This window comes from Corvus brachyrhynchos, unplaced genomic scaffold (assembly GCF_000691975.1).
Source record: "Corvus brachyrhynchos isolate BGI_N302 unplaced genomic scaffold, ASM69197v1 scaffold101, whole genome shotgun sequence".
Lineage (NCBI taxonomy): Eukaryota > Metazoa > Chordata > Aves > Passeriformes > Corvidae > Corvus > Corvus brachyrhynchos.
The window spans coordinates 18,030,089-18,036,361 of NW_008237239.1; the positions used below are offsets into that span (position 1 = coordinate 18,030,089).

Genomic DNA, 6,273 nt, shown 5'->3' on the forward strand with positions numbered 1-6,273 from the left:
GGCGGGGCAAGCACCGCCCCAGGGAGACTGGGAACAAGCCGTGTAGCTGAGCTGCTTACTCACGCAAGGCGAGGGTAAACAAAGGGCAGAGCCGGAGAGCTGGGGTACCGCAGGGGTAAGGAGTGGAGGGAAGTGGTGATTATGTGGATACGGAACGGGAAAAAAACAGTTTAAAAGGTGGAATCATCAGTGAAGAAGCACTGGAAGGTAAATTCCCCAGCAGAATGGAAATCCTCCCTGGCTTTCCAGGATCGGCTGCTGGATACCGAACTCTAGGGTGCCAATAAAAGAAGGAAGTGAAGTGTTGGAGCAGGTTCAGAGGAGGGCTACAAAGATTCTTAGAGGGCTGGGGTATCTCTCCTGTGAAGACAGGCTGAGAGAGTTGGAGATGTTCAGCCTGGAGAAGAGAAGGCTCCAGGGAGACCTTATAGCACCTTCCAGTATTTAAAGGGTGCCCACAAGAGAGCAGGAGAAGGACTTTTTACAAAGGCATGTAGTGATAGGACAAGGGTGAATGGTGAATGGCTTTAAACTCACAGAATTTAGATTAGATTTGGATTAGATGTTGGGAAGAAATCCTTCACTGTGAGGGTGGTGAGGCACTGGAACAGGTTTCCCAAAAGAAGCTGTGGATGCCCCTTCCCTGGAAGTGTTCATGGTCAGGTTGGATGGGGCTCTGAGCAGCCCGGTCTAGTGGAAGGTGTCCCTGCCCATGACAGCAGAGTTGGAACTGGATGATCTTTACAGTCCCTTGCAACCCAAACCATTCTGTGATTCTATGGGAGAGGGTCAGGCCAGGGAAAACCAGACTGAGGGGTGCAGCCAGAGCACAGGAGGGAGCTTTTATGGGCTTTGCTGTATTTTAATCTATAGGAGATGATCAGACCAACTCATCTCAGTCTAAGAAACATGAACATTTGTGTTTGCCAGCTGCTTGGTGCTTGAGCTGTTTCTTCTGGTCTTTCTTTCAGGTGGAAAGAGCCAGCAGATCTCCTGTACAGCTGACTGATGTAATCTGACCAAGATAACTGTAAGCAGGTGACCCTCCACCCACACTGTTATCCTGTTTCTAATGGCCATTATATTCCATTTGCTACATTACCTTATACTAAGTGGAATACTTAGGCTTCTTAAAGAATTTAGGATTGAATGACAGATCTGTAACTGAAGTGATTTATTTGCATGTTACTGTAATTCTTAGAGAGCAATCCAGGAATGAAAAGGGGAGGTAAAAGAGAGGACAGGGTAATTTTTCTTTTAAAAAATTATAGTAATTTAGGTTTTCCTGTTACATTTAGATAAAATTTCTTGAAATTGATGCTGTTTGAAAAAGTGACCACCTGTGAGCTAACTCTTGAGCTCACTTTTTCATGGCCATATCTACAGCAGGGAGCTGGGGATTCAGTAACATTGCATGGGAGACATGGGAGCCTAAAGCACTGGATCTACAATACACATCTTGTTAACCAAAGTGTCACGCAATCTGGACAGCTGGAAATGCAGCACTGAGGGCCATGTTTTAAGATTACGAAATAAAATGAGTCTCAATTCTGTTGGGGTTGCGTAAGTCTCAACCTCTTTTGGAATTAAGTGCCCAAGGCAGCTCTTGCTCACAAGTCACACCAAGCTGTGGATCCTTCTCCTATCCAGATCGCTGCTTCTGGAGCCCTCCTCTTCCTAATAGGATGTGAACTCTGCTTCTGTCCCTGATGTCCCCTGATGTCCCACCAGAGCATAAGGATATCTAGAGAGGAAATTCTTACTCTTTCCTGCTTAAGCTGCTCTGCTTTCTATGGAATCAGCTGGGCCGGAGATGACACCAAAGTACCTATTTTCATACTAATCTGGGTTGTGTGCCTTTAGCTACTAATACTTATGTCAGTCCTGTGTTAAGTACTTGTAAGTGATTGCATACCATAAAGCCTGGACCTCCAGGGACACTGCAACTATAAAAGGCATGCCAAGGGACACTTCATGTCACCTCACTACATTTGATTACAATCACTTCATTTCAGAATTTTCTTTTAGTTCTTTAAACTGAATTTCATTTCATTGAGAAGTCCACCCCAGTCAGTTTATTTCAGTTTGTTTTCTGACTTCGAGATTTTATTTCCTTTCATGAAAGAAAATGAAATCTTGTGATTTCAATGAGGATTAATTTGGCAAGGTGTACTAGTTTGAAAACAAACCAGTGGGAGGCACCAAGTCAGAATAACAATTTAATGGGGAAGTTAAAGAAAAGGAAAGAAAAAAAAACTAAAAGAAAACACTGGTTCAAACTGACAGAGTCAAGATACAACCTGACTCCCTGTTAGTCAGGGTGGTGGTAGCAGTCTGGTAGAATGGTGGCTGCAGTCCTCTGAAGCGGTGATCCTGTAGAAAAAGGGTCTGCTCTTCCTCAGAAGGTCCAGTGGTGGCTGTGTAGCTCCTGTCTTCTGGAAATCCAGTGGAAAGACCTTGTCTCTGGTGTTCAGCCTCAGCTTATATCCACGATGGGATGCTTGGTTCCTCCCTCTGGGTGGAGCATCTCACAATGGGGTAATGAGTCATGAGGCCAAGTGTTGATTAGGCTCATTAACAGAAGATAGTCCAGAGGGAGTTATCTATGAGTCATGCGGCAGGACAATGATGGGCCATTAACAGCAAGATAGTCTGGGGGGAGGAGGCAAGGAAACACTGCCCCACCTGGTTTCAACGGCTGATGGGGATGGTAATAGAATACACTGCAACCCAGGACACAAGGTTCAGTCCATTTCCCTGCACTTCATGTCATCCCATGCCATGTTACTGTTTTCATTTCGTTTCAGAATTTTCTCTTTTTTTTTTTTTTAGCATTTCCTTTCATCAATTTCTTCTCCTGTCTCTTTGTTTGACTTCATTCCCTGAATTCAGGATTTCAATAAGTATAATTTCGCAAGTTTCGGCCATGAAATGAAAGGAAATAAAATCTTGAAATCAGGGGAAAAAGGGAAACAAACACACTGGAAAGGAGATATGATGACATCAAATTCAGGTAAAAAAAAAAAAAGAAAATTTGGAAATGGAGTGACTACAATGAAATGGATTGGGATGAAATGAGGTGCAGTGAAAAGGATAGAGCCTTGCCAAAGTCATACTCATTGAAATCCCGAAATCAGGAAATGAAACAAATAAAGAGAAGATGAAATTGATTAAATGAAATCCTAAGAAAAAACCCCAAAAATTCCAAAGTGAAGTGAAAGCCATATAATGGAATGGAATGGGATGACCTGAAGTGCAGGAAATGGCCTGAACCTTTCTGAATTAATACTCATTGAAATGGCGAGATGTCAATTCATGAAATGAAATGAAGAATTTCCTTTCATGAAAGGAAATCTTGAAATCAGTGAAGAAAGTGTAACAAACACCATGGAAAGGAGATATGATAAAAACAAAATGCAATTTTCAAAAAAGAAAATTGGAAATGGGGTGATTACAACCAAATTGATTGGGATGAAATGAGGTGCAGTGAAAAGGACCGAAACTTGCCAAAATTTTAATAACATAAATCCCGAAATCAGGGAATGAAGTCAAACGAAAAGACAGGAGAAGAAATTGATGAAATGAAATGCTTAAAAAAAAAAGAGAAAATTCTGGACCAAAGTGAAAACAATAAAATTGAAAAGCATGACATGAGGAGCAGCCTGTGGCCGAGAAGGGGTGCTGCCTCCTAAAATCACGAACATCGCGGGATTTCTCCCAGACCAAAGCTGCCAGCAACTAGGACTCTGGCTGCCCTTAGAGACCCAGACACCCCCTCTGACCCTGAGATACTGAGGGAATTAGGTTTTTTTCCCATGGAAAAGGGCCACCATTCACATCCAGTCGCATGTGGCCGACAGTGGTGTGCTGCTGGCTAAAATTGTGAAGGTCACAGGATTTCTCCAAGAACAAAGCTGCCATCAACAAGGACTCTGTCTCCCCTTGTACCCAAGACACCACCTCTGACCTGCTTTCAAGACACTGAGAGGCTGAGGTTTTTTTTCCCATGGAAAATGGCCACCATTCATGTCCAGGTGCATGTCGCTGAGAGTGGAATGCCACCGCCTAAAATCGAGAACGTTGCAGGATTTCTCCCAGACCAAAGCTGCCAGCAGCTAGGATGGTGGCTGCCTTTGGAGCCCCAGACACCACCTCTGACCTCACCCAAGATACTGGGGGGGATGAGTTATTTTTCCCATGGAAAATGGCCACCATTCATGTCCAGTCACATGTGGCCGACAGTGGGGTGCCGCCTCCAAAATGGCGAACAGCACAGGATTTCTCCCATACCACTGCTGCCAGAAACTAGGATTCTGGCTGCCTTTGGAGCCTCAGATGCCACCTCTCACTTGACCCCAAGAGACTGGGAGAATGAGGTTTTTTTCCCATGAAAAATGGCCACCGTTTGCATCCAGTCGCATGTGGAGGGCGGTGGGGTGCCGCCTCCAAAATGGCAAACAACGCACAAATTCTCCCATACCAGAGGGTTAGGGTTAGGGTTAGGGATGTGGTTTGTTGGGAGCCATTAGGGTTATTGTTTGGGTTCAGGTTAGTCTAATGTTGCTCACAGTGGGTTGCCACCACAAAAATGGCAAACGTTGCAGGATTTCTCCCAGAGCAAAGAGTTAGGGTTAGGGTTATGGTTTAAGGTTAGGGCTAGAGTTAGGCTTAGGGTTAATTGGCCGCCATTAAGGTTAGTGTTTGGGTTAGGGTTAGCGTTAAGGTAAGGGTTACGAAAATGTTAAGGTTAGGTTTAGGGTTTGGGTTAATGTAATGGGTTAAGGTTAGGGTTAGGTTTCGGGGGTTAGCGTTTGTTTTAGGGTTAGGGTTATACTCCTGTGGATGGCAGTGAGTTGCTGTCTCAAAAATTGCGAACGTCGCAGGATTTCTCCCAGATAAAAGGCTCCACCAGCTAGGACTGTGCCTTTGCTTGGAGCCCCAGATGCCACCTATCAACTGATTCCAAAATAGTGGGGGAACGACGTTTCTTCCGATGGAAAATTCCCATGGTTCATGTATGGTCGCATGTGGCCAACAGCGGGTGCCACCTCCTAAATTTCGAACGTCTCAGGATTTCTCCCAGACCAAAGATCTAGGGTTAGGGTTTAGGGTTAGCATTAGGCTTAGGGTTAGGATTTATTGGCTGCCATTAGGGTTAAGGTTAGGGTTCGGTTTGGGTTTGCACTTGGGTTAGAGTTAGGGTTGGGTCAGGGTTAGGGTTAGGGTTAGGGTTAGGTTTAGTCACGTGCCTGACAGTAGGTGGGCACCTCCAAAATTGTGGATGGTGCAGGATTTCTCTTAGACCTAAGTTTCCAGGAACAAGGATGGTGGATGCCTTTTGAGCCTCTGACACCACCTCTCCCTTGACCCCAAGACACTTGGGGAATGATGTTTTTTCCTACGGAGAATGGCCACCGTTTGCATCCAGTCACACATGGCTGACAGTAGTGTGCCACCTCCGTAATGGCAAGTATCATAGGATTTCTCCCAGACCAAAGCTTCCAGCAGCTAGGACTCTGGCTGCCCTTGGAGTGCCAGATGCCACCTCCAAACTGACATCAAGAAACTGTGGGGTACATTTTTTTTCCCATAGAAAAGGGCCAGCATTCCTGGCCAGGCACCTGTGGCTGGTCCCTTGGCTTGCGGCCAGGAGTGGGTTGCTGCTTCTTAAAATTGCAAACAGTGCAGGATTTCTCCCAGACCAAAGCTGCCAGCAACTAAGACTCTGGCTCTACTTGGAGTACCAGATGCCGCTTCTTAACTGATATCTACAAATGGTGGGGCTGAGTTTTGTTTCCCATGGAAAAGTGCCAGCCTTTGTGGCCAGGCTCGTGGCTGGGTGTGAGGTGCTGCCTCCTAAAATTGCAAACGGCGTAGGATTTCTCATTCCGTACCAGTTTGCATTATTCCCATTTATGCTCAAGACTAACGAATTTATGATTTTAGACTGCTGCTCAGTATGGTAGCACCCATATCCTGCCTTGGCTTATTGAAAGGAAAGAGTTGGCATCACTGAATCTCTGGCCTGTTTCCTTCTGTAAGTCAGGAAATGTTTGCCCAAGCCTTGGTAGCAACGATCCTGGTTATAACTTGTGTTTTAAATAGGTAATATCCTATTTTACATTCTAAAGATTCATGGGGTTTCTTTATGCCTTTGTAGGAGATGGAAATCCAGAAGGGTGAACGCCCATCTGTCAAGAAGCCTGTGAAGAAGAGGAGCAATGGCTCGAAGAAGCCCCAGGCCCCATTGCCTTCTAGTAAACGAGAGTGAGC

At 45.2% G+C, this 6,273-nt stretch overlaps 1 long non-coding RNA gene across 4 annotated transcripts in view; it reads left to right on the forward strand.

Annotated features, from left to right (window-relative positions):
• LOC108445619 overlaps positions 1-6,261 on the forward strand; it is a 17,194-nt gene extending 10,933 nt beyond the window's left edge. The window contains exons 1-3 of one of the 4 annotated variants that reach the window (XR_001860552.1): positions 1-74; positions 972-1,038; positions 6,161-6,261. This is a non-coding gene — a long non-coding RNA (uncharacterized LOC108445619). The remainder of the gene's footprint in view (positions 75-971; positions 1,039-6,160) is intronic. The other 3 variants (XR_001860554.1, XR_001860555.1, XR_001860553.1) reach the window with 3 other exon arrangements.
• The last annotated feature ends 12 nt before the right edge of the window (positions 6,262-6,273 follow it).